The sequence below is a fragment of the Protopterus annectens genome, chromosome 2.part2 (assembly GCF_019279795.1).
Source record: "Protopterus annectens isolate FY-2018-M chromosome 2.part2, PAN1.0, whole genome shotgun sequence".
Taxonomy (NCBI): domain Eukaryota; kingdom Metazoa; phylum Chordata; order Ceratodontiformes; family Protopteridae; genus Protopterus; species Protopterus annectens.
Window position 1 is genome coordinate 787,299,035 of NC_056730.1, and position 27,296 is coordinate 787,326,330.

The following is a 27,296-nucleotide window of genomic DNA, read 5'->3' on the forward strand; positions in this document are numbered from 1 at the left end:
CCAATTTGTGACCCACCTAATATCAAAGGAATTGACATTTAGGTGGGTGAGACTGTGAATAATACCTCTATGGGGGATTGTGTCAAAAGCTTTCGCCAAGTCCATATATGTGTGTGTGTGTTGTACAATGGAGTCCCCAATGACAAGAGAAAACAGCTGCAACAGGGACAACAAGGGACAAGACCACACAATCCTGGTCGATAGGAAAAACCTCCACCTGAAGAAGGAGCTGGCAGATGTAGGCATGCACAATATGGCCTCACCGTGACTAAGAGACAAAGGACAGCACACACACACTTACCACCTAAGATGCAAAAGACAGCACACACACTCACCAGCTAAGGAGTACAGATAACAATCTAAGTATATAGAAATAGTAAAACTGATGCCAGCAGACATCCGAAAATTTTAATTCCCCATGTAATGACTTTGTGCTGATAGCTTCAGACAGAGACAACCCCAAAGGACATGAGTCATACAGGCTGTAACATCAACGTAAGTATGGAACCTGTAGTATTAAAGCAAATGTGTTACAAGATAAAAGTAACTCATATACATGCATAATGTTAGTCATAGATGATCTCAAGCAGAACCTGTGTGAAGTATCCAGCCATGGCAATTTTGGCTTATATGACTAATATGTGCAATACACAGCTATGTATTATACACAATAACCTGCATCAAGCTGGTCACTTACTAACTGTATATGAATGAGTGACAGGACAATTATATCAACAGTTTCACAAGTAGAACAGTAAGCAGGAATGAAGTATTACTGATTTGAATACATGACTTACAATAATAACTGAAATAATTATTTTGAAATGACTATGTACCAAAACATCCCAAATGTTCTTATCTAATACATATGCATAAAATCAACATTGTAAGAAAGACTCACCTAGCTATAGACTAGACTCTGTGCATTAGACATATATGCACACCTAAGTCAGAACAAAAAGAACAAAGGACACGGTACAGTCATCATCGTTTGCAAAGGGGGTGGGGTGGACAGGAGGCCAAAGCTGACACCAAAGTAGTCACTGTGTATGAGTAAGAAATGCAGATTTTCATTCAAGTAGAACATTTCTCCAGGCCAATAACAGAAGATGTATCACAATCAACATTAAGGTTTACTTAGCTTGCATGTGTGTGAGTCATGTGGGCACTTTTTATGAAATGTATGTTTGTGTGTGTGTGTGTGTGTGTGTGTGTGTGTGTGTGTGTGTGTGTGTGTGTGTGTGTGTGTGTGTGTCCATGTGAACACAATCAAGCTCTGTGCCAGCACTATATCCTGGTATGTCAGACAGGTGCAAGCCATGCAGGGCCAAGCTGTAAGTTCAGTGTCATACTCCCAACCATGAGAATTGCCTCTGGCAGGAGTTGTACTATCACTTCCATGTCCTCGGTTTGAAATGGAGGTGTTACCTGAATGTGAGCAATGTCTGCAGGATGAGCTGTTTTCACAGCTATGTCCAGGACCACAATATCATGGCCGACCACATCTAGGTGTGGACACCTCAATCACTGATGGAACACTGGAAGTAGTGCCACTATGGGGGGCAGGATTCAGCACAGCTATGTCCACTAACACCAGATGATGTTATGGCTCTACAAAGAGTTGAATGCTGGCACTCCCCCCAGCAGATGTTCCATCAGGGACACTGTCAAGGTAGTCACACATGCCAGAATGTGCCATGATTAGGACTCACACTAGCTCTTATGAGGCACTGGAGGAAAGAGTCTGTGCTGCCATTACACATATGTCTGGTGGCATGTAATGACACATCAATATCAGGAGGAGGGTGGACAGTAGACCTCCTCTAAGCTCCTCTAGCAACCTTCCTTTGTGGAAACATGCCCTCATGATGGCTATGGCTATACTGAGTCACACTATCCCAATCAACTCCATCACCATCAACCTGTCATGTATCTGAGGGTCAGTTCGATGGGTATGTATAGGTGTACTGACTGTAGCTAAAATAAGGCCTAGGGATGTGCTAAATAACTTCACTGACAGACTGAACTTCTGGGACCCCTGACTGTGCCTCTGTATCACCATCATCATCACCATCAGAGCCTATCAATACTCTGCTATCAGGTAGTACAAGTTCCACACTGCCACTGACAGGATTACATGTGATAATAAGCAAAAAATACAAGAATGAGGGAAATAGGGACTAGAAAATATCCAAACTGTGTTCCAAACACTCACACTAAACAAATTTCAGATGCTAAAGGAATAAAGTAATTAATTTCTCCTCAGACGTACTTCTAACTAATGGGTAGTATGAAGCAAAAAAAACTTTGTGCTTACCATGTGCAGTTATTTCAGATGGCAATTCTGATGTCCCTGGAAAAAGAGAAAGCCAGTGGAAAGAAAGCTAATAAGGATCACGATGCAAGTGACAGAAGGACAAGAGACTAATGTTATGCCTGCCTTCCCCTTAAGAGATATCTTAGAATCAATCAAACTAAACAGTCCCCCCCAACAATCTCTGTTGGACTGTGTGCCTCTTCTAAGCAACATGTCTCACTGTTTCCAGGTATATGAGAAGTGTACCAGCATTAAAACATAAAGATGCCAAGAATGGAAGTAAATGCCTCATGTATACCATACATGAAAGTTGTTCTTGGGATGTAATTGGCTTGTCCACATCAATACCAACATCAAGGAATCTATGTGAAATCTCTGCTGAGCTATGTGGATCTCTGACAGTGGACAGGAACTCTTCATTTTCAGTGAGTGGTGGTTTGGTAGCACGACCACCCTTGTAGCAATCGGTTCATTTGCAACCACAGTAACTCTCTTGCAGGCTGTTGCAATCATATCAGTGGCATGGTACCTGATTATAGTTTTTTTCACAGCCACCCATAATGTTTATATCAGTGACCACCTGATGCCATATGTGTTTTCTGACAGATATATAACATCTGCTTGTGTCAAGAAGGAAAGATCCATGGTGGCATAAGGCTTGAATGATGACCTTTTTCTCAGCATTACTGAATGGGGGTTTGTGTGAGACAGATGGTCTGAGTATTATAATACTGTATGACATGAAACAGAAAAAAGACAAAACACATTTGTAGCAATAAAGCAATGATTCTCCTCAAATAGAATCTGTACACCCATCATCAACACAAAACAAATGAATACTCAATGCTCATCTATGACTATACACAAGGTAAGGGAGCCCCCCCCCAAAAAAAAAAGATATTGTAATACATTAGCATTATGTCCATTCTGTTAACATTTCTGTAAGGATATCAGTTGTAGGAGTTGTATAACTGGCCACTAGATGTCAGTATTGCCAATAAATAGGGAAGAATTCAAAGTAGAAATGCAAATCAATTTTCATTGATCTTGTCAAAGTTGTGGTGGACACCATGGGACATCTGAGAAGCCTAACACCTCTGTTAACTACAAATGTACAACCTCTTGAAGATGATAAAAAACACAGTACACTTGTCTGCAGTAACTGGTAAAATTCCAAAAGCAAATGATAACCCAATACTGTGATTTAACCATACCATTCATTAACAAATTTTGAAACCTGAGCAAAAACTGACATACCTGTACTATGCCAACACTGAATTAAAAAATGCTTACCGAATTTTCTATTGCATATTTAAATACATTCCAAATATGAAAATGTAAACGGTTTATGAAGAGGACAAATATACCTTAGGGAAAATGAAGTAATTTGTAGAAAAATCTCCAAGTAAATAACAGCAATGACCTGTCTCTATCAAAACAGTCCCCAATCCTTCAAGTTCACTGGCTGCACCATTATCTTTATATAGTGTAGATTCAGCCCTCTGAGTAATGTGAAGATATAAATGAGGTGTTAAATCATTAATATTCGTGAATACCAACATTTTCACTTGGTGTGGGGAGATTGTGTAAGCACCTGCACAACTGCATGCACATGCCCTAGGACTGCAGGGAGGAGCAATAACAATTATTAGCTGTTAATTGCTTGCAAGTGTTATGATCACTCCAAGTACAGCAGCAAACAAAACTCAAGTAACTCTTCTCTCTGAAATGTGTGTGCCATGCAGACTAGACTGAAGAAAATGTATGGAAGCACCTTGGCAGCTATAAGAACAACCTCAATAGTGCTCATATTCTTTTAATAATAGCACACTTTCCATCCTCTGATTAAAAATTGTTCTGCAATACTAATCAGCTATATTACACATTGAAACAAAGACGCAGATAAATGTGTATGATACTGCATTTCTGTTAGATAAGCTGAGAGAAGAAGATGATCTAAAAATAAAGAAACAAAAGAATTGTGGTATTGCCAATCTTACATTAATATGGTGTGGGTTATTATTAGCCTAAAGCATTCATATGTTATAATTGAATTGCATTTTAGAATATAGAGCTGTCATATTGACTTAATTGTATAAGACATGTGAAAGGAAAATTTATTTCTTCTGGTGGACCTGTAATTTGATGATCTGCTAAGTCAGATCTCTATGCACATTTTCTGATTCTTACTCGAAACCTGTGTTGGTGACAAAGAGGGATAAGAAACACAACTGGGTATGTGTTGCTATTGTACTGAACTGAGGGTTCAAGTCCAGATAGTGTGGTGCTCAGAAGAGTTAATGCATATCATCAGGTTGTAAGACAGACAAAGCAAGGAAATCTCCCACTCTTGCATTTTCAGTATTATTCCCGGAGGCTTGTTATTTAAAATTGATTTATTTTATTGCATTCATCATTTGCATGTTTTAACCAAGTGCACTTAAGACTATTGCATTTAAGTCTCCCTGTTTTAAGAAAGTATATCATTACTTCAGATTTTTTGACAATATACCAGTCTTATGGTTGGATGAGCTGTCTACATTTAGGGATTGTTTTTAGTGAGTTTAATGGTTCTACTAACTATTTAAGGTGTACAAGGTCCAGTGGATTAGACTCAATCAATTACCTTGATGTAAAAATTTTTAAGGACTATAAACTTACAAAGTACATTTCCGACATCTATAGAAAGGACATATACTCCAATTCTTTGTTAAACTACAGTGGCAGTCACCTTTATTACCAGAAAGGAAATATTATCAAAGAATGTTGTCTATTGATGTAATCTTCGAAATTGAGATTATTAAATTGTGTAACATGTTTAGAGAAATAAACTATCCTGTATGTTTAGTTGAACAGTGAAAAATGAAATTTTAAAAGGGAGATGAGAAAGATATGCTCCCATTTTAGGTGGTACTAATAGCAATACACAATGTATAGTTATTGCTAGGACCAGTAGTAACCATAAAAATTCTGACAAGATAGGTGCTATGATTATTGATTATAACTTTCAACCTTGATTATAACTTTCAACCATCTGTGTTAAAGAAAATATTAAATACTACCTGACATACTGTCTTTCTAGCTGAACATAAACAGATGTTAGGTCTCCATCAAAGATTACTTAAAACAGAGGTAATTTAAAAGACATTTTTGAAAAGAATAGCCTTGAAAGAAAAACTGTGAGTTGGTTTATGATGATGATGAAATGTGAGTTCGGCAATTACTGTAAATTTAAAAATGATGGACTGTATGTCACCGTTGAAGGGTATGATAAAATGCATACACATCCAGATATTTGTAATTGTGAGACAAAAAATGGTGGTATATTTAGCTACATGTACATCCTGTCCTGTATTTTAAGTAGACAAAACATCTAGGATGCTTAAGGAGCGTATATATGAACATGTATAGGATATAAAGAAATCCAAGCCTACTAATACACTGTTTAAACATACATTATTATGCCCAGGTTACAACAGATTTCTGTTTTTGTTGACAAGCTTAAGAATATGGGCTGGAGAGCTAATAATCTACTGCTGCTTGTGCAAAAAGAATTAAACTGTCAAATACACTTAAATGTCACAACTCTGCCTCGACTAAATGATATGTTATAATTGAATTGCATTTTAGAATATAGAGCTGTCATATTGACTTAATTGTATAAGACAATAATATGTATAAATATTTACACTATGTTTTGATATATACATATACATATATATATATATATATATATATATATATATATATATATATATATATAGGGAGAGAGAGAGGGAGAGAGATCAATATATATATATATATATATATATATATATATATATATATATATATATATATATATTTATATAAACGTACCCAGCCTTTACTATATGTATTTTTATATGTTGTTATTTGACTGAAATGTTATGCTGATTTGTTATGGACTAATTAATTGCACTATTTAAACTGTGTTAATTGCAGTGTCCTTCTTCACTGATGAAGTCTTCTGTCAGAAGACTAAAGTGCTTAGACTATTAAAACTATTTTGATTTTATTTTGTGTTTTTTTTTTGTGTGTCTGCAGCAAAGTTTTATTTTGAATTATTCTGCCAGTGTTCATATAAATTTTCTTACAGCAGTGGTGGTTAATTGGAGAAGTTTTGGTGATTACTACTGTGGTCATTAAAGCAACTGTGCTGTGGTTAGCAGTTTCAGGAGGTGAGGTTGCTACACAACACTATGCTCCACTTGTGCTGCTCATGAGTTGTGTTCCTACATTTCTTAATTCTACTGCTTCTTTTGACTGTATTTCCATCTGTTCCACCTATCTACCGGTTGTTGTTTTGGCTCTGTTGGTTATTATGGATTCCTTTCCTGGTGACCTGATCATTTTATTGCAACAAATATTGAGGTTTGTTCCAGCACCAGATAGTGCTGATGGAATAGAAGGAAAACACCCTTCTATTCTGGGGATACCAGGGAACCTTGCTGCTCAACACAGGATTTTATGATGCACTCAAATCCTTTGGATAAAGGTACACATTTTAATTTAAAAGTGTGTCTCACAAATCCTGACTTTATTATTAATGAGCATTCCCCTAGAGGTATGGTAGTTAACAAAATTAAGCTCTGAACAAAGTTTCATTAAATATAGGAACCTGGAGCTTGACAACATTTATCTGTCCCAAATATATTAAATATAAAAGTGTATCCAGGAGGCCTAGATTTGGAAGTACCCTGTAGGTCTTAATGTAACTTCACCCCTTTTCAGTAAACTGATAAACTTATTTGACCAGACAGGACTAGAGCTTATGAAGCTGCCTATCTCCGATAAGGAACAGAAAATTCATTTCTTAAAAACAAACATTTGCAGCTTAACTCTAGCATTGAATCTGACCACTTGTTTTCAGCATATGAACAAGAGTATGCAAACGTTTTTAACAGAGTAGATTATCTAGTTAATTAGAACAAACTTGAGAAGCAAAAGAAGCTTTTTAGGGAAAATTTGAGTATGACAGAAATTGTGCTTACCCAAACCTAAGGAATATAATGAGATCAAGCAAGAGACTGAACATGCCTTAATTAATGGTCCTGTTACTTTGCAAGTGACAGGACCATTTGACAATACTGGAAATGATTTTCTTGCAAAAGAATGGCGATCATCCACAAGACATGTCTTACAGAGTAACCCCCTCTTTTATGAATCAACATTTGAACACCCACAGACAATCAAGGCAGAAAAGAAAGGGGAGGAACAAGAAGCAGAATTAAACGGGACATTTTCAAAGAATTGCATTCTCACTAACGAACCTGTATGGAATGTTATTGTACAAGATGGCTTCAAAGTTTTTAATTACAGTCATTTTTTCTATGAAGTCCAATCATGTTTCACTTTTCAAGAAAGAATTTAAGTTTATTCCAACTTTTAAACAGGCCATTACCAAACTGTCATTACATTTTAAACCATATGTTGGGCAGCTTAACATGAACATGCTTTTTGGCAATTTCCCAGTAACTCGGGTTACTTTTACCCTAAAGAGGAAAAGTACTTCCATGCCACCCAGTTGCCCAATAGTATTAGTGTTTGAATGAATTTGCAAAAACAAATTTAGGAGTATTTGAAACACCCTGTGAAATTTATTGATAATTGGTCACCAGAAGAGAGTTATTATATCAAATCAAAAACAACAAAGACCTACATATTATGGTGGGGAAGCTGCGATTATGGATTTATTTATATATATGCAGGTAAAATGTATGAAATACTTAATGGTATCACTACCTATAGTCATGTTTCTAGAATCAAAGCCAATATGGCATATGCCAAAATTGACTACTATCTGGAAGACCTAGTTTTACAAGAGTATATGTTTAAAGAAGTTTTTGATTTTATGGGAGGCAATAATCCAGTCATACTTGCAATCTTTGGTATGTCCAAAGTACTTAATAACCTCTATAAACCCCACCATCTTAGACTGATTGTTTCAGCAAGTAAGTCTAAATCTGAAACACTTGCTATGTATGTTGACTTTCATAGTAAAAAAAATGATTGCTTGTGAGGGTCACATTGTACATGATTCGTGGCATTTACTGCAATTGTTAAATTTTATCCCATTTCATGAGAATGTGTATTTTATTACTATTGATGTGATTAATTTATCCTCGGTCATCCCTCATGAAGTAGGGATACCTGTAGTTCATGTGAGTTACTTTGCAAAGTTATTGTTGTTGCCTGGTAACCTGTTAACCTTATTAGCAATAACAGTAGCAAGAGATGTTGTATCATATGACAGGTTGCAAATTATTATAGCAGAAAATGATTAAAATGACTACTGTGGACAGATCTATCACATAGGCTATATAAACTCTCAGAATAATACCTCAACACAGAAAGAAATACATCTTAATGGCATACTTTGTGTCTTGACTAATTGTGTATAGTCTGCCAAGCTTGACCTACTGTTATTGTCTGTATGTCTCCTTTCTCTGCCATTGACAGTACAAGACATGCTGATGATGTATAGCCCACATGTCATGCTTGAAGCAGATGTGAAAATGCTACATGTGTCTTGTTAATGGTATAACTGTTGATGAATGGAAATACAAATCATGTTTGTCCTTGTTTTTTTTTTCTGGTTTTGAATATAATTTTCTTTTTGCCTTTTCAATCTGCATACTGCTTGGCAGCGGACAAACAGGGCTCTCAGCTGATGGAAAAAGTGAAAAATTTTATTTCAGTAGTCTTCAGTAGCGCAAACAATCCTGACACTATTGTGCAGTAATTGTACTGAGTGAGTGATGTGTACCTGCTATCTGTCTCTCACTGTGGCACAAGCTGCAAATGCAGTGACTTTAACCAATAACAGAGTTGCTCTGGGGTTCAAATCCATACTATGTTAAGGGAATGCTGAAATTATTACTCAAAATTTAAGTTTTACTTTTGTCGCAACTTTATATGCAGTTTTTTTTTCTTTTTTTCATGTACTTGTTCACTGCTGAGTGGTACACTTGGAAGTACCCTTGCTTAAGGAAAAGAGTGAAAAATGTTATATGGGCAGCTTTCTTTAGCAGAAAATGGCTTAGCGGAGAGGGGAAGACATCTGTACTCTGGACAGTACTCAGTATAGTGCATCCAGCTCCTGTGTTACTGTCTTTGTGTAAGTGATGTAAGTAAGATGTAAGTGCAATGGGTTTAAAGACAGAGCACAGGTAATCCAGGGTTCAAATCTAGATAACGTAACTTTACAAAGGGTATCAAACTGCCATTTCTCACAAAACTTTGATTAGTAAGGTAACACTACATACAAATGGCTATCATAAAAAAATTGATTACAAGAAATGTATCAGTAATACATTGATGCCTACATTTCTAGGTACCATATCTCATTAATGACTTACTTATGAATCCCAGTTGACTGTGTGTGCAATTGTTTGAATTTGCATGAAAATTATGATAATTAATTAAAAGTGCACTTGCTTATCTATGATCTGAAAAATAGTTTAGATAAAATCATCTTGATTCACATAGGCCAAACTATGTGTTGAGAACAGTGCATGTTGTGAAGTATGTATGTATCGTGTCCCAACTGGTATTACCCAGCTCATTAAAGTCTATCCATCTGAAATATATTTACAAACAGTAATACCAACTGTTACCTGGGAATGCATTTCCCAGGACGTCTATCCATCTGAAATATATTTACAAACAGTAATACCAACTGTTACCTGGGAATGCATTTCCCAGGACGTCTATCCAGCTGAAATATATTTACAAACAGTAATACCAACTGTTACATGGGAATGCATTTCCCAGGACTTCTAAAAGTCACACACATAAAGACCTATCTGAAGTATATCTCTATTCATACTCAATGCAGGATATCTGTAATGACTCGAGTTAAAAGGGACCTTTCCTGTAGCACTGAGAAATAATTAGCAGCCTTGAAAATGTATGTATTCTTTATTCCATGGATATGAGTCTCACATTGTACAATTCATTTTTTACAATGGGAAAGTTCCAACAAATTATGTCCAAAGCCATACTATTTAACTTTTCAAAGACAAAGGCTTGCAAGCCCAACCATTAAGCATGTCAGTATCTACCACTGGAAAAAATGTGAATAGGTTGAGCATTACACATGGTAAATCTCACTGCTATGTTTCACAGCTTCATTGCTGTTTGATGAACTCGCTGTCTTTTTGTCTGGTAATGGATCTCTATACTTTCCATTACACAAATACAGTTAGCATGGGTGTGTGTATTTGGGTGTGTGTATTTGTGCACTAGCTGTTAAATACAAGATTGGAATTTGGTGTCAGTTCAGATATAGACTTGCTGCTTAACTTCTGCAGACATGCCTGGTGATGGAGATGAATGTGCTAAAATTTGAGCACAAAGGTGGGATGTTGAGGATTCCAGGATTTTTGGTACTCCTCATTAAGCGCTACAGCTGTAGGCTGCTGCAGGGGGTACTATACTGGATCTCAGTGTATGACTGAGGCATGGAACAACTTAGCCAAGGGAGTCTCCAGTGCAACTGACATTCCACGCACTGGGAAGCAATGTCATCACTACTAAAGTGACCTGACATGGTGCAAGAAGGACCTCTTTAACCAATGGGCGGATGAGTTTAGAATGGTTGACACATGTCAGTTGTGTAAATATACTGACTCATAAACATTCACTTATATAGTGTAAAGTAGACAGCCAAAATTGGCATTCATTTTGCTTTTGTGTCTCTTCTTCTCTATTGCACTACAGTTGCTGAAGACATTGCAGCAAACAGGGAGGTGCACCAAGAGAGGTTAAATTGCCTCAAAGAGGCAAGTGGTACATATCCATCAGGAGTTACTGTAAGACTAATAACTAATATAATTATATACAATATTGCAATAGTCAAATAAGTAATTGCATTTATGATACCATAGCAGTGCAACTGATTAATGGTACAACAGAGTAAGACTGTCCCGTCATACCTGGATGTGGCAAAGATGGGCACACTGGATAATCATGAATGTGTATATATTGAAATAATAAAATCATGTGACATGCCATGGATTTAATCCTCTCTCTTTTTTGTCTCAACCTGCCCCTTCTCTCCTTTTCTTTTTAAATATTTCCTATGACTTAAAAATTGTTCTGTTGTCATACATTTGTACTTAAAGAAAATGAAGTTCAGCACAGTGAGGTTGACTCACTTCCGTGGATTGGTCCACATCCCTCTGCAGGTTGCAGCACTAAGACCCAGCATTTTGGAGTCACAACTTATCAGTACTGCCTCCACATACCCTGCTCTACCTGCTCTGTCTACATCACATAGCTCTGTCCCAGCTGCTGGTGCACTGGTACCCTCTGGGAGTAGCATTAGTTGAGCTAGTGATTTTGTCACCTACCAAGAGTTGACAGGGCTGGTGGTGGGTATCATGGAAAGAGGCCTCTGACCCGAATCAGCCACATAGGAAAGGTGCTTTACCATATTGCAAAGATGATGCTGCATCAAACACAGTCACAGGAAACTGATACGGAAAACAGTGATGACAGCTCAGAGGGTGAGTACTAGATTATCTCTGTTGTTAGGCATGATGTGGGTGTGCCTTTGATGTCCCCTACCAGTCCCCAGTCATGGTGTTCCCAACCTTTTATGTCCATCACCATCCCTGTCTGTCTTGTATGCCCTGTATGTCTGCACCTGCTTCTTCCTCCTAACCTTCCTACATGATCCTAATAATCCTATGCCCTTTACCCAACATCTCTCTCTCTTTCTAAGTAAAAAAACAAACACCCATACATAGCTCTCCACTTCACCTATGTGTCTTCTTGACACATTTGATTTGGTACAATTGGCTGTACAACATTATTTTGTTGTTACCTACCCTTGATGTGGTGGGAGTCCAAATTCAACATATTCTGCCTAAAGTTCTACATTTATATTCTGAAGAAGTTTTGTCCCACTACCTTGCTGCAAATACCACTATTTTTCTGTGTAGTCTCCTGTCTGCTTGCCCCCCATTTCCCCACTTTCCTATCACCCCTTTTTTCACATGTTCAGTTTGTTCAAAAATAGAATCACACACAACACATATGGCCAGATATGACCAACAAGAAAGCTTTCACTTTTTGTCTTCAGTATTTGTACAGAGTTTGGCATCTCACACCAATGATGAGTTAAGACGAATGACTGTTTATTTCCTATGGCAATACCTGGTATAAGTTTTTTCCAGCACCTACAGTAGTCTGGTTATCCTTGCATAAATGTGCATAAACATACTGTGCTATCAGAATACAGAGAAAAGGCTGAAGAAAGGCAATACTTTGCTACAGTTACTCTAACAGTTCTTTTACTACAGGATATAGCAAAGTGCAACTTCATTTATGGAGTGTTGACTTAAATCTGTTTTCTGAAGATTGCTTTTTGGCCATCGCATCAAAGGTTTGACTCCAGATGTATGTCACATTATTTCTTACTGTGATATTATAGTTCTATGATATTTTAATGACATGCATCTTAATTTTTATCCAGTTGCAACCTTTCAGGAACAGATTTTGAATACTGTGGCAAAAAGCATTTGCAAACACATCCGTGCCAATAAGGTAAACCACCCTTGTTCTACTTATGTCTTAATTATGTTTTTCCTCTCTTTTACCTTCTCGATCCCCAGAGTTATCAATTAGTATTGCAGAGCATGACAGATTAACAATGAGAGCCCACCATAAAGATATGCATTAATGACTCATAACACCAACCTTTGATATGTCTGTGTCCATTTGTCACTCTGTCTTCACCCCTTCTCCCTCCCCCCTTTTTACTGGTGACTATTCATTAGGCTGATGTTTGTAACCTTATGGCATTTTCATATTGTGATTATTTCGCTGAAGGCTAGTAGGCACATCTTCCATAGCTTTTCAGGTTATCACTGTCCCTTCAATTGTGTGAATTTTACATGTATGATGTAGGGTTTCCTTTGTAGTGTGTTGAGATATAAATGAAGTCTATAAACTTAATTTTGCATCCTGTCAAGGTTTTAATCCAGCAGTAGGCAAAACTCTTACTGCCTGTTATTATAAGTCTCTTTCATGTGCATGTGTTGCCTATGTATTTGTCTACCCCCTTCTGTTTTATCAGTTGGGTCCTCAGCATCTGTCTGAGGTCAAGCAACAAGCAAGTGTACCATGTGATGGTAAATGGCATTTCAAGTGTTATTACAAGATGTGGTGAGTTTTTGCCTTAGACCACATTGTCATAGTTAGCTTAGTGCCAATACTTCCACCGCACTATACTAAAACAATAAACTGTAATAAAGTTTCTCTTCCATATATATCAGGCTGCTGGACATCATGTGAAGTGTAAGGGAGGCTATAACTGATATAAATGAAATTAATATTGCTGCCTACATAATGTCTTTAAAGGACATGTCGTGAGTGTTTCTTACAATGTTTGATTGAAAGCTATTTCAGCAAGCTCTCCTCTGTGATGAGTTGAGATAATCAACTTGTCTGTAAAGTTTTATTTCTAGTGCCAAAGGTTCAAATCCTGTATCCTGACATGTACATTTTCTCCATATTAATATTCTTTCTATAAGTGTGTGTTACATCTGTTATCAACACAATACTGTCCTCATGTCACCAACATGTTTCCAATTTCCTGCACCTTCTTCAACCTGATATATTTGGATGTACTGGGTATTGTCACTCTTCTGCCTTCTGTATCCCTATAAAAATCACTTCATGGTACAGAGCAGGGCACATTCTGAATGAGGAAACACGTAATGGAAACACACCATAAAGATGTTCATAAATGTGCCATGACACAAACTCTTATGTGTCTCTCCATCTTTGTGTCCCTTGTCACCTCTTCTGCCTCATCACATTATGCTGTCACATATTTACTAGGTTGATGGCTGAAATGTCCACACTTTATCAGACATCCTGCCCTACATACATAGTTAGGATATGTAGAGTGTTATAACAATTATTTCAGAATACATACCATCCTTGTCCTGTTTAACAAATTGTACACCCAATTAACTTGTGATTTTCCTTAAAGCATGGTTGATGTGTAGTAGGTATAACAGTTTATTTTGTTAGGCATTACTAACACACTTTGGGCAATCAACATATTTGGGACAGTCAATGCTATCTAGAGTTGCAGTCATGATCAAAATTAATTAAAATAGTCACATTCTGGCACCCTTTGTAAAATTATGTGTATACTGGACTCCAACCCTGCTTTGCCTCTACTTTTACGTGTCGCTCACTGCACTTTAACCTTATCTCACAGAGAAAGTGAGCTGACAGGTGGTTTTCCCCACCCACTACTGTCCATACAGCTGAAGGCTGCACATCACTGCTAAGCCTGTTTGCACTACAGAAAGTTGACCACATTCAGGTTCTCACTTTTTCCTTCAGTAATGAAATATTTGTTCATCAACTAAGATCATGCAAATGGAAAAGGCAATAACAAAAATTAATTTCTGAATAAAGCTTTTGGCTTAACATGTTAAAGGTAGAGTACAACATGCAAAGTGTATAATCGCAAGGAGCTGATCAAGGATTGCCATGACAGATGGTGAAATCATGACACAAAAACATTAACACAATCATACAATTTTCTCTTTGCTCTTTATTTGTATAAAGGTTGACAGGGAGCACCACTAAACAGTGCTACTTCTCACTCCAAGTACAACACCTCAAATTAAAATTGTGCATGCTATAATACTATGGCATCATCCGCACCAGTGAGTTTCCTCCACACTGTGCTTTAGGAAGAGATTTTGAACATAGTTAATTATTGTTCCTGCAGTTATTACTTCATTACATGGAAATGACTTACTGTACACAAGTGAACTGCATTGAACTGTGTTTGACTGAACCCTTCATTCTGTACAGTTATGTTTGCACTGCAGCAGTCACACTTGCAAATGATATACAACCACATATAGCCTTGGCACACATGCTTCATCATTACTTATCCCTAATAGGTTCATAGGTTCATAGGTAGGTACTAGGCTATCATCCCTGGGCCTATATAAGCCTAGCCAAAAAAGTTTCTTGGCTTTCGCCACCCAAGAAAGTTATTTTCCTGTGCTCATACCTAGCAGAGTCACAGAAGTGATCCCCAGGGTGAATTTCCTATTTCCCATCCAATTGTTAAGATTTTTCTTAAAGAGGGCTAATGAGGAGCTTTGCTTGACATGAATGAGTAGTCTGTTTCAGAGCATGGGAAGTCTCTGGGACAGGAATCTATGCCTCCAGCATGTTCTGTTTATTGTGGTGGCAAGGTTTAGGTCCCTAGACTGTGTGGCTCAGAGGGATTTGGGTTTCTTTAAGCATAGCATGTGCAACAGATCTGGGTTTGACATGGCTTTGTATGTTAGGCAGAGGACACCTCTGAGTAGGCGATAAGCAATGGAGTACAACTGGAGATTTTTGAGACTTAGTCCTAATGATATACAACCACATAGAAACTTGGCACACATACATCATCATTACTTATCCCTAATGATATGCAACCACATAGAGCCTTGGCACATATACTTCATCATTACTTATCCCTAATAATATACAGCCACATAGAGCCTTGGCACACATACTTCATCATTTCTTAGCCCTAATGATATGCAACCACATAGAGCATTGGCACACATACTTCATCATTACTTAGCCCTAATGATATACAACCACATAGAGCCTTGGCACACGTACTGCATCATTACTTAGCCCATATGATATACAACCACATAGAGCCTTGGCACACATACTTTGTCATTACTTAGCCTTACTGCATTGGAAGATTAAGGGTTGTTTTTTATTGATAGTGCACTTTGCCAACAAATGAGCAGATAGCATTTCTAATATCAGTAACATTCATTAATGTTTACATACCATCATCCTAACCTAGTGAGCCATGAATGCCTCATTCTCCATCCTGCATTTAACAAGTCTGTGTGTGTCATCTACATAACATCATGTAAAGCAAGCATATAGCTGTCTTGAGTCTGCAATATAGATTAATGACACCATAGCTGACTTAAGTTAGCAGTATATGTTTATTATTGATCAGAAGATGCTGATTACTCTTTCATATCAACAAATAATATCTTTGCATGAAAACTTCAACAGAACAATATTTTCTCTGACACAGAATGAGAACCTAATCCTCTTTATACTGCACTCTCACTCTACAGAATTGAAGTTTTGCAGTGGCAGATGCATTAAGTAATGTCCTCTAGATTGTGCAACTAATTAGATATGTGATTCTAATTTCACAGTAGTCAATGTGTGTGTGTGTGTGTGTGTGTGTGTGTGTGTGTGTGTGTGTGTGTGTGTGTGTGTGTGTGTGTGTGTGTGTGTGTGTGTGTGTGTGTGTGTTTGTGTGTGTGTGTGTGTGTGTGTGTGTGTGTGTGTGTGTGTGTGTGTGTGTGTGTGTGTGTGTGTGTGTGTGTGTGTGTGTGTGTGTGTGTGTGTGTGTGTGTGTGTGTGTGTGTGTGTGTGTGTGTGTGTCTGAGGGATTGTGTATAAAGTCAGGTAAATATGATCATTTTCTCTGCAACACAATGATGATGTTATCCTCTGTAAATAACACTCTAATAATACAGAAGTCAGATGTATGTGATGGCACTTGCATTAAGTACTGTGTCCTCTAGACTGTGTAAATAGGAAGTGGTTGTAATTCCATAACAGTCAATGTGTGGGTGTGAGTGTGTGTGTGTGTGTGTGTGTGTGTGTGTGTGTGTGTGTGTGTGTGTGTGTGTGTGCATGAGAGTGTGCATGTAAGTATGTGTGTATGTGTCTGTGCCTGTGTTCGTGCCTCTGGGTGTGTATGAGAGGCTGAGTAGAGAGTGTGGAGAATATAACATTATGTACTGCTGATTCACTGAACTATCAGTCTGGAAAAACTTTTACACTCAAGCATGAGTTGAAAACAATGTCAGCCCTTCTCCGAAAAACATCTTCTCTGGAACACAGCAATGATATCATCTTCAATAAAGTGCACTTTCACACTATAAAAAGCCCAAATTCTACAATGAAACTTGAGTTAAGCAATGTGTCCTCTGTCACAGCAGTCAATGTGTGTGCATGTGTGTGTGTGTGTGTGTGTGTGTGTGTGTGTGTGTGTGTGTGTGTGTGTGTGTGTGTGTGTGTGTGTGTGTGTGTGTGTGTGTCTGTTATGGTGGGGGCCATAGTACTACTGATTAATTCAACAGCTGTGTTCATTTGACTATCATTCAGGCAAAATATATACATTGTCAGATGAATCCTGCAATTCTTTTCCCCTCTGTTTACAAACACAGACTATCTGCTACACACTGATGAGGTAACCCTTCCAAAAATGCACTCCCACATTGCTAAATCAGACCTCACTTTTGGTGCATGTGTATAATACACCTGCATGGAGATTGTGTCAGTAGATAGGTAAGATGTTTGAATACAGCAGAGAAAAATCTCATGACTGTGCATATGTGAATTTAAATGGATGCAGGAGTGTCTTCCACTTGTTAGTAGTGACAACATTCAGTGTCTTACATGGCTGTGGAAGTACATTTTGGATACACACGCCCACATCTCCTTTGCAAGACACAGCTGACACCTTCCCTTCAAAGATACATTCTATCTGGCATGAAGTCAGATGTATTTTGCTGTGCGTTCCAATAATATGCTTGTGTGAAGATTGTGTCAGTAGACAGGTAGAAAATTTGAATACATAACTGACAATCTTCTGTGAGTGCATATTTATTTCTCTTAATGTACAGAACAGACTGCAAATAACTAAATGATGTATATCTATGCAGTATGTTTGTGCCATGTGACCACTTTTTAGCAAAAATATCAATGTAATACACAATGGTAATATCATTGGTTGGAATGTGCAGTGTCACTTTTGTAAAATAAATCTTGAGCAGCACTTGTGTTTCAACAAATCTTTGGTATCTTGTGATGTTACGTATATAGTTCAAATCCTGACATTGCTGCTTACACTCAGTGTACATGTTGCTAAAAGTGTTGTCATCCACATGTGTCCTGTTCATGTGTAGATGTTGCTTCCTCTTATATAACTGTGTCAGACAGATTAGAACAGATGAAAACATTACACTATGATATGATTTATTCCACAATGTTGTGTATTTTGTTCATCTGCCACAAGTAGAAAACAATGAAATTAATGCATGAATTAAGAAAGGATTCCAGATAAAGAATGTGATAGCACTGCATCAGACTGATTTCAATTAATTGACTATGTTTGGGCCTATATTAGTTCACTGAAAGTGTATTTCAGTGAACACCTAATCATCAACCCTTAATCAGCAAAAATCGCATCTGCAAATCACTGAATTTACCAAGGGCAAAGAAGTAGTTGGCCAATTACACAACGTTGCCCCTTTCTCCACTGTAGTGCAATCTCAGAGTTGGTATGTACATATACATATATATAGATATATATATATATATATATATATATATATATATATATATATATATATATATATATAGTTGAGGAGCACAGCCCAACATATCTGGGGGTGGGTAGGTTCAATTTAGTGAGATTTTCATCTGCTGTGCTGCGCGACAAGCATTTCATTGCCCTTGGTAAATGCAGTGAATTGCAGAAGCAATTTTCACTGAAAAGAGGTCGATGATTAGGTGTTCACTGCAATGCAGTTTCAGTTCATGTGCAAAAAAATTGTGGTCAGTCCAGTATCAATGGGCATTGGTCAAGAAAGATTTCTCTAGATGTTTGTACATTTATCACCCAAGAACTGGAGCACACTCCTGTACAACACACTACTCTATTTATGTGCCATAGGAGCACTCTCACCATGACATTGGCATAGCAAGCTATCTACTGCCATGAAATCCAAACATACATTCACATGTGTTCATGCAACATGTAAAGCTATAATATTGCTGATATGAGTTAATGGTTGTTGTGTGATGTCCGAACATTCACACAAAATGATTCTCTATGCCAGAACTGAATATCAAGCTGTACAGCTCCTCCAACTAAAAGTATGGCTATGTATCACATGTGCCACAGTGGATCTGTCATCACAACTGTTAAACTCCATCTATATGACATTATTACTTCGGTTGCACTTTATTTGGCCATAATTTGTATCTGACAAAACAGATGGGGGAGGCCTCTGCCATCCTATACATACATATCAGAAAAAGAGTGGGTGTCATTCCTACAGAATATTTAATGCCACAAATGCTTACAGTCACCCAGTGCTGGTTGTGAACACATAACTAGAGAAAATCAACACAGTTGGGGGATCAAGGAATGTGCCGTGGTATAAGTGCATCACCAAGTGTCATATGTTTGGTTATGTGAAAGCATTACATTATGTTAATAAGTCAATAAATATGAGTCCCTGTAATTACTTTGAAATAATCTTGCTGTGTGTCAGACAACAGTGCCTGATGCTAGGTACACTGAAATGCACCTGTGGCCCCCTGCTATCACTGTGATGGTAGAAAAACAGTTATATACAATGTGGCTATAATCCTGTACTGGAGCTCATGCCTTATATAGGCAACAACATACATTACATTGTCTCATGCTCTCAGCCCTGAGGAGACGTCTTTCTAAAACTCATATGGAAAGAAAATCTAATCAAACGACAGCATCACTCTTCAATACATTTCAAAATGAAAATTAGAATAAAGAGTGCCTTACACCAGGGTATTATGTATGGCACATTCTGCTCCCCATTTGTAAAGCCACACACACACCTAAGTATGAGATCCATACCCATCAGAATATGAAAGTGCATAATTACCTTCAAGGGTGATCCTCCTTGTACATGTGTTCTGCCTGTTTCTGTGGCATGTGCAGTTAATACACAGCTCAGTGGTATCACTAATGGCAAGGGCTAGATTATTGCAAAAGGGAATTGTGTGATTATGATCCAATCTTTTTTTCCATCATGTTATATTGGCAAAATGCTGGCTATGCAAATATCCCATAGTGTATGTATTGTCCTTGCTAACTATCATCTCAACTCAGCACATTAATCACACTTATATCCCATTTCCTCCTCACTGTTACAATGTGCCTGTTAAACTACTAATTTCCCTGTCATTGCTGGTGTTAGTACACCATATCATTCCATGATGGTTTCCCATTTCTAAGGAGGCATATCATTCAGTAACATCTTCTTATGTTAAGGTAGTGGGTATGAGGCTAGGATGCATTTAGGATGTCATGCTTAGCTGTCTCCGTTTTTTTCAATTATGATCCTAACATCTTCTCTCTGTTGACCATCTGCCATGATACAATGGCAGTAATGCAAAGGCCAGTATGAGTGTATTATCTCGTGCACCTAATAAAGTTTAATTATTTTGAGGAACACTCATTTTCTGGATGTTTGTCCATGATTTACATTATTTACATGGAGTATATATCTGTATTCTTTAACATTTGATACTGCAACAGTGTATGATCCCCTCCTCACAGATGAGTTGGGCAGCAACACTCACTCATGTCCATCCATCCCAGACCGAATCATCCAGCACTTGGCCTACTTGGCCTACTTATGAACAGTCTCATAATAATACACCGAGAAAACATCACATATAGTGACTTTCTTTTCTGGTATATAATTAGTGATAAAGAAGTCACTTTTCAGCTTTAGTAAGGACATAAAAACATAAATGTCCAGTGAGAGAACTCAGTCTTTTATCATAGTCTAAGATGTCTAGACTGGTACAGCAAGCTTTTGATTTTTAGCAAAGGTCACAGAAGGGCAGAGATTGTTTGGCATAATGGTTAAGGTCTTTATCTCACAGTTACAATGTACATGGTTTGAGTCTGACCTTTGATTATTGGCTAGGTTTGTAATAGTCTGCAGACTGATAGTTTAGCATTTACCTATGAACTTACAAAAGAAATACAGATGCAGATTCAATTTCCTGTGCATAGCACATGCAGTTTTACAGTTTCAATAGCTATGTGATAGCAAGGCTAAAGATACATTATTATTCCGTTCTATGCAACCAATAGCTAGACAAATTAAGAAAGGCAACTACATATCTAACTTATTCAACATATAAATACTTTTTATGAGTAGAGAAAAATCAGAGGCAAAATGACCTCTTAAATTATGTTGGGTTCCATGGATCAAACATTGTTCACAGATCATTGCAAGGTTTATCCTACAAGTAAATTAAATTGCCTACACCCAAAGTGGAATTCAGATATGGTGGTTATTTTTTATTCCATTCATGACAGAATGCACTTTGAATTTGCTAAACCTTGTGTACGAAAGTTGGTTATTTTTTATTCTATTCATGAGAGCATGCAGTTTGAGGTACTTAACCTCCCTGCATTAAACTTGATCAAATATGACTTTCTCATGTCTGCCTAAAGTAACTCAAATCATACCTTTTTGTAGTTTAATGTACTGAGCAATTTCATCTGACCAATAAAATGCACATGAGATGATTTGAACAATATAAAGTAGTACAGAGTGAACAACAAATCACAGTACAGATAACCCATGTAGAGGATAACACTATTAATGATATTCAACATTTAAACCTGAAACTCTTCTCTTGAAAAATTGCTGAAATAGGAATTCATTGGATGTGCTACAACTTTATGTTCTACTAGAGAAAACATTTCTTTTTTGAAGTAAGTAGACATTTTTTATATTTGGAGGAATAAGATAAAAGTAAAATAAAACATGAAATTAAGAACAGAGCATCACTGTTTTTCACACTATACTGCTTATTTGCATGTAGGAAACATGTATGCTTATCACAAGTTACTGCCTTTATGCATTCATCTTTTTGTTTCCAGAATTCATCCATTTTCTGAAACATATTTTAATATTTATTTATTTTATATTTTTTTTTACCGGGAAAGTCCGACTGGATACATGTTCATTTTTAGAGGAGGCCCGGGGAGAAAAGCTCCACATAGACAAACTTACATAGATTACACAGAAGTTAGCAAACAATTATAAAAACAAAGTGATTATATACAATGGGTCAGTAGTGTTCCCTAGTAGGGACTCACAATTCTCATGGACAGACAATTAAAAGTAAGAGACATCAGATTGGAAGCAGAGCTTGGTGATGTAGCTACAAGTTATGATAATTTCAGAATATGCTTTTAGTTTATAACTTAATCAGGGTTGGTACATGGGCATTGCCAATTCACTTTGAGATACTGTTTGAGTTTTTTTTTAAGAGACTTTTGGAGGATTGTAGGGTTATATAGTTTGGCAACAAATTCCAGATTTTGCCAATGAAGTTGGCAAACAGGGATTCACCAGCAGAGTTATTAGCTTTGTGGGTTTGGACCAGTAGTTTATCGGCAGACCGTAGGGATCTTATATGGCTTAATAATATTTTTAAGTGAGGGGGTATCTTCAGGGTGGTACAAAATGTGCGCTTTTAAGAGTTGATTGAATTGAATTAAGCTGGGCAGTTCTAGCCACTCTAGTTGTTTAAGGTTCTGGCAGTGGTGGGTTCTATAGGTGGATCCAGTGGCGAATCTGGCAATATAAGGTTAGATATCTCTGAAAGTCCATTTAGATGTTATCTAAAAAATGCTGTCTTGGTTTGTGAATTACTGTGGAGTTGACTGGTATGAGAAGTTTTATTTAAATTTACATTTTTACCACTGTTATTCATTGTTTGTAGGTAGGAAGGGATAGCTTGTTGGAAAGAAAATTTACTTTGATTTATATTTTGTTGTTTTACCTTTAACTTTCATTGTTGATTGCTAAAAAGGGATATGTTTTAGACAAGCAAGCTCTAGCCATCCCAAGGGGCCAAATCAGCTATAAATTCACACAGACTACAGAGAGAGCAATCCAGAGCTTGTTTAAACAATCCTGTCTAGGTTTGCGATTTATTGATCTTTACTATTAAAAAGAAGTGCAACAGCGAATAATAGTGTGCTTTTTTCTGACTTTCAGAACTTGTACAGTCAGAACAGCAACTTTACTATACTTACTTTAGCATTTAGTTGTATATTGCTGCTGTGCTTTTTGTCATAGAATGTGATTTAATTTCTCTTTGAATTCTGTGGTTACTGAATTTGATTATTCATTTCTTTCATAATTTTTTATTCGTTTGAAGCTGAGTATGGATTCCTTAAATAAGTATGCCATTAATGATTTATTAAAGCACAAATATCTTGTACAGTGCAATAAATGCTATGCATATTTAAAGGTAACACCTGATAATACTGATGATTTGTGTTCCTGATGTAAAAAGTTGGATGATTTGCTTACAATTATTAGAAGCAAATCTAGACTTACTGATGATGATTGCACTTGTACAATTGGCATGGCTTGGAGAACTATTGTTACACACACTAATGACTGGACTGGTGAGATAAATAATGTTAGGCAAAGAACAAATAGAATGCTGTTAGGAGATGATATGTCTATTGTCTGTAAAGATCATTCAGCCCCTATGACATAAGATAATCCCCTGACAACTTTGGAATTCTAGATGCAAGTATTCAGCAATCCAAGAATTCAGAGTGTTTAGCAAAAAACAAAAACGAAAGAAAGGAAGAAGTTCACAACAAATAGCAAGGAAGAAAAAGAAACAGATAAATGTCTGTAAAGAGAATATGTACTACAAAGGACACTGCTTTGCTTTGTAACACACAGATTAGAAGGGAATGATAACTTTTTTCTATCAGAAAACCTTCATGCTACAGAAAAAGACATTTTTTATTCTAAAAGAGATGGTAGAAAAAACAGGCAAGGTTCAGGTGAAAAGGAAGAATTCAAAATCGAACATGGAAGGATTGAAGACCATTACTATAAGAAAAAAGAAGAGAAGACAGATGTGGACTAAGTAGCTCAAGCCGTGGATGTACAAAGCCAGCTGGATGAGAATTGTATGCTTGCAAATTTAATATGCCATAAAAACAGTTTAATAAGGCCAATGGTGATGAAGATCATTCCTTTGTAATAACTGACATAACAGATATTACTGTACTAGAAGCTGAAGATTCTTCAGAGCTGGTCAAAAAAGATATTCTTGTAATTAAAGATTCATTTTTTAGAGGAACTGATACTTGCATTTGGAGAGAAAATAATGAACATTAAATAATGTTATACTTACCAGGAGGAAAAATAGAAGACATGAGACAAGCCTTGGAATGTCTTACTGTAAGGAAGTATGGATCTGTTTTCATTCATGTTGGTACAAATGTTCTCATCCGCAAGGACTCTGTGACTTTTAGTAGGAGACTTACAGCCCTCTTAGGAAGTATAACTTGTACTCATGTTAGGATGTGTTTTTCACAAATTTTATATAGAATGGATAGCCAGGTTACTGTGAATGAAAATATTTTTCCCCAAAAAATATTTATTAAATTTACACACATGACAAAGGCAATCTTGCATTTATAAAAATGAAAAACATACAGAATGATATCACTCTAGTTGCAAACTATTTATATCAATGACATTTTTTGGGGGGGCAAATACCTAAAAGGAAAAAATGTCCCGTTTTAAAGAATGGAAATGTGTAGAGCATTAAAGCCTAGTTTTGGGCACACATGTCTTCAGACAGGATGCAGTGCATTTGTCAAGATCAGGGAAGAGAATTTTTGCAGCAGATATTTTTAAACAGTAGGCAGGATTTTTGCCAGGTTGAATATTTAACAGTTCGCAGACAGCAGCATTTGCTGCATCTCTGATGGTTGTTAATGCTAGGAGCATTAATAATAAATTTTTTTTATTGGAAATTTTCTAAGTTTCCACACAATTGATGTTGTTATTGTTTGTGAAATGTGGTTAAAGAACAATGATTGGAAAATAGTTCTGTCAGAGTATAAATGTTTTTACTATAACAGACATTCTAGCAAAACATCAGGTGGAGGTGTTATGGCAGGAATTAAAGACAGTTATGAGACCTGTGATTATTACATATTCAGTGATAATGACAATACTATAAATTGTCAAACTGTGATGATAAAGACAACTCTGGAACATATAACAATTGTTAGAGTGTATAGATTACCAAATTCAAGTGCAGATGACCTAGAGGAATTCATACATTCCTTGTATGAAACACAGGAGGGAAAAATAATATTATCTGGGGACTTACATTTACCAGAAATGAAGTTTGGGAACAAACCAATTTGTTCAGAGACATCTTTGGTAAGGGTATATAGAGTTAAATGGAGTGGGTGTTTTTAGTGAAGTGATTTAAGGTTATGGAACAGAGATAGGCTTGTTTAGTTGGAAAGGGAAGGGTTCATTTGTAAGGGGACTTTAGAAGAAGTAACGTAGATGTCGGTTGAGACTTAGGGCTTTTTTTGGAGTGTAATGTTAGGAGGAATTGCATTTGGCATGAACTTGTGACTGCTAGATTTATGTCCAGGACGATCAGTTCAAGAGGTAGGCCTTGAGTTAATAATGGTGGCAGCGAGGAGGTAGTCATGTGTATATAGTTTTGGGGATGTTGTTTTCTTTCTTCACTTTTGTTTTTATCATGGTTTTGGATGGTTTAGGGGGTGCAGGAAAAACATGGTTTTGAATGGCTTGGAGGATATGGGGAAACCACCTTTGTCTCAGCTATAGTTTATCTTGACAGCTTATTTTGTTGATTTGGGACTTTAACCACTTTGGTTTAAGTGTTTCTTAATCTGTTGTACAGTGGTTGATGACTTGTAAGCCTTTCCTGAATGGTCTGGATGTTGCAAGCATTGTAGCAGTCATTGGGCATTTGGGTCCATTGCAGCACATTTGTTTGTTATTTCGTGTTCTCAGTATTTATCATTTATATTGGTGGCAATTTAAATATTTAGTCATTTGGTCCCTTTTTCAGTGTTGCTTTACCATGGAGAGGCAATGGTTTGAAGGGATGGTAGCTTTCCAAGTCATTTGTCGGCTGTGATGCACCTGTGATGGTTGCTGCACATGTGCAGTCATAGCTTGAACCATTGGTGGGGAAAACAGTGTCTAGTGGGCTTTCTGCTGAAGCTAGGGGCTTGTCTGCTGCATTGGCAACTTTTCTTTATGGAAGGCCTGGAGTTACTGTCACTTTGGACTTGTTCAGGAAATTTTAGGTCCAGCAGTGTTCATCCTGCCTCTCAACCTCTTAGAACAAGTAATCTGAAGACACCATTGATAATGGGTGAATAATGTCACAAAAATAAGGACATTTTAAATATTGCTCTTAGGAGCTTAAAAAACTAATAGAATAACACGATTTTTATTAGCATGTACTTTTGGAAGGCATAAAGTCTGAAATTCAAATGTCTTTTATTATTTTCTGAACTTAACCTCTATGATTTGCCAGTGATTTGCCAGAAAATGACAATGTTATGAGAAACAGATCAAAAATATGGGCAAACATCTGGATATTTTGTGAAAATCTGTACAGCTGAGAGGGATGGAGTTCATTGCAGCACAAATTAGTAAGGTATTGTTTGCAGGGTTGTGGGGATTGGACCACTGGATGTTTTCCTACACCTTTTTGTGGAGCACATTTACTTAATCAAACTTGTTTTGTTTTTGGCATACAGAACCCACAAATGATCTAATTGAGTTCTGGGAGACAAATTAGGCCTTCTGAGGAGAGCGTTACATTTTTGGAATGGAACATCATCCTTAAAGATAGACTCAGATGTGTGATGGGGTCAGTGTTTTGGTCAGTTTATATGGAACCCATAAATAGGTGAAATGTTAATGTTATTTTAGTTATGTTCAGGTGACAGACAGTGGTGCTCTTTGAGGAACAGGATTCTTTCTGAAAGTGTTGTTTGGTCACTGTGACATAGATCTCAACATTGCGTTGGGTTGTGCTGCCTGTTTTGGATGGCTTTTGAGGTACCATACAATACAAATACATACACACACACATACATATATATATATATATATATATATATATATATATATATATATATATATATATATATATATATATATATATATATATATATATATAGATATATATATATATATAGATATATATATATATATAGATATATATATATAGATATATATATATAGATATA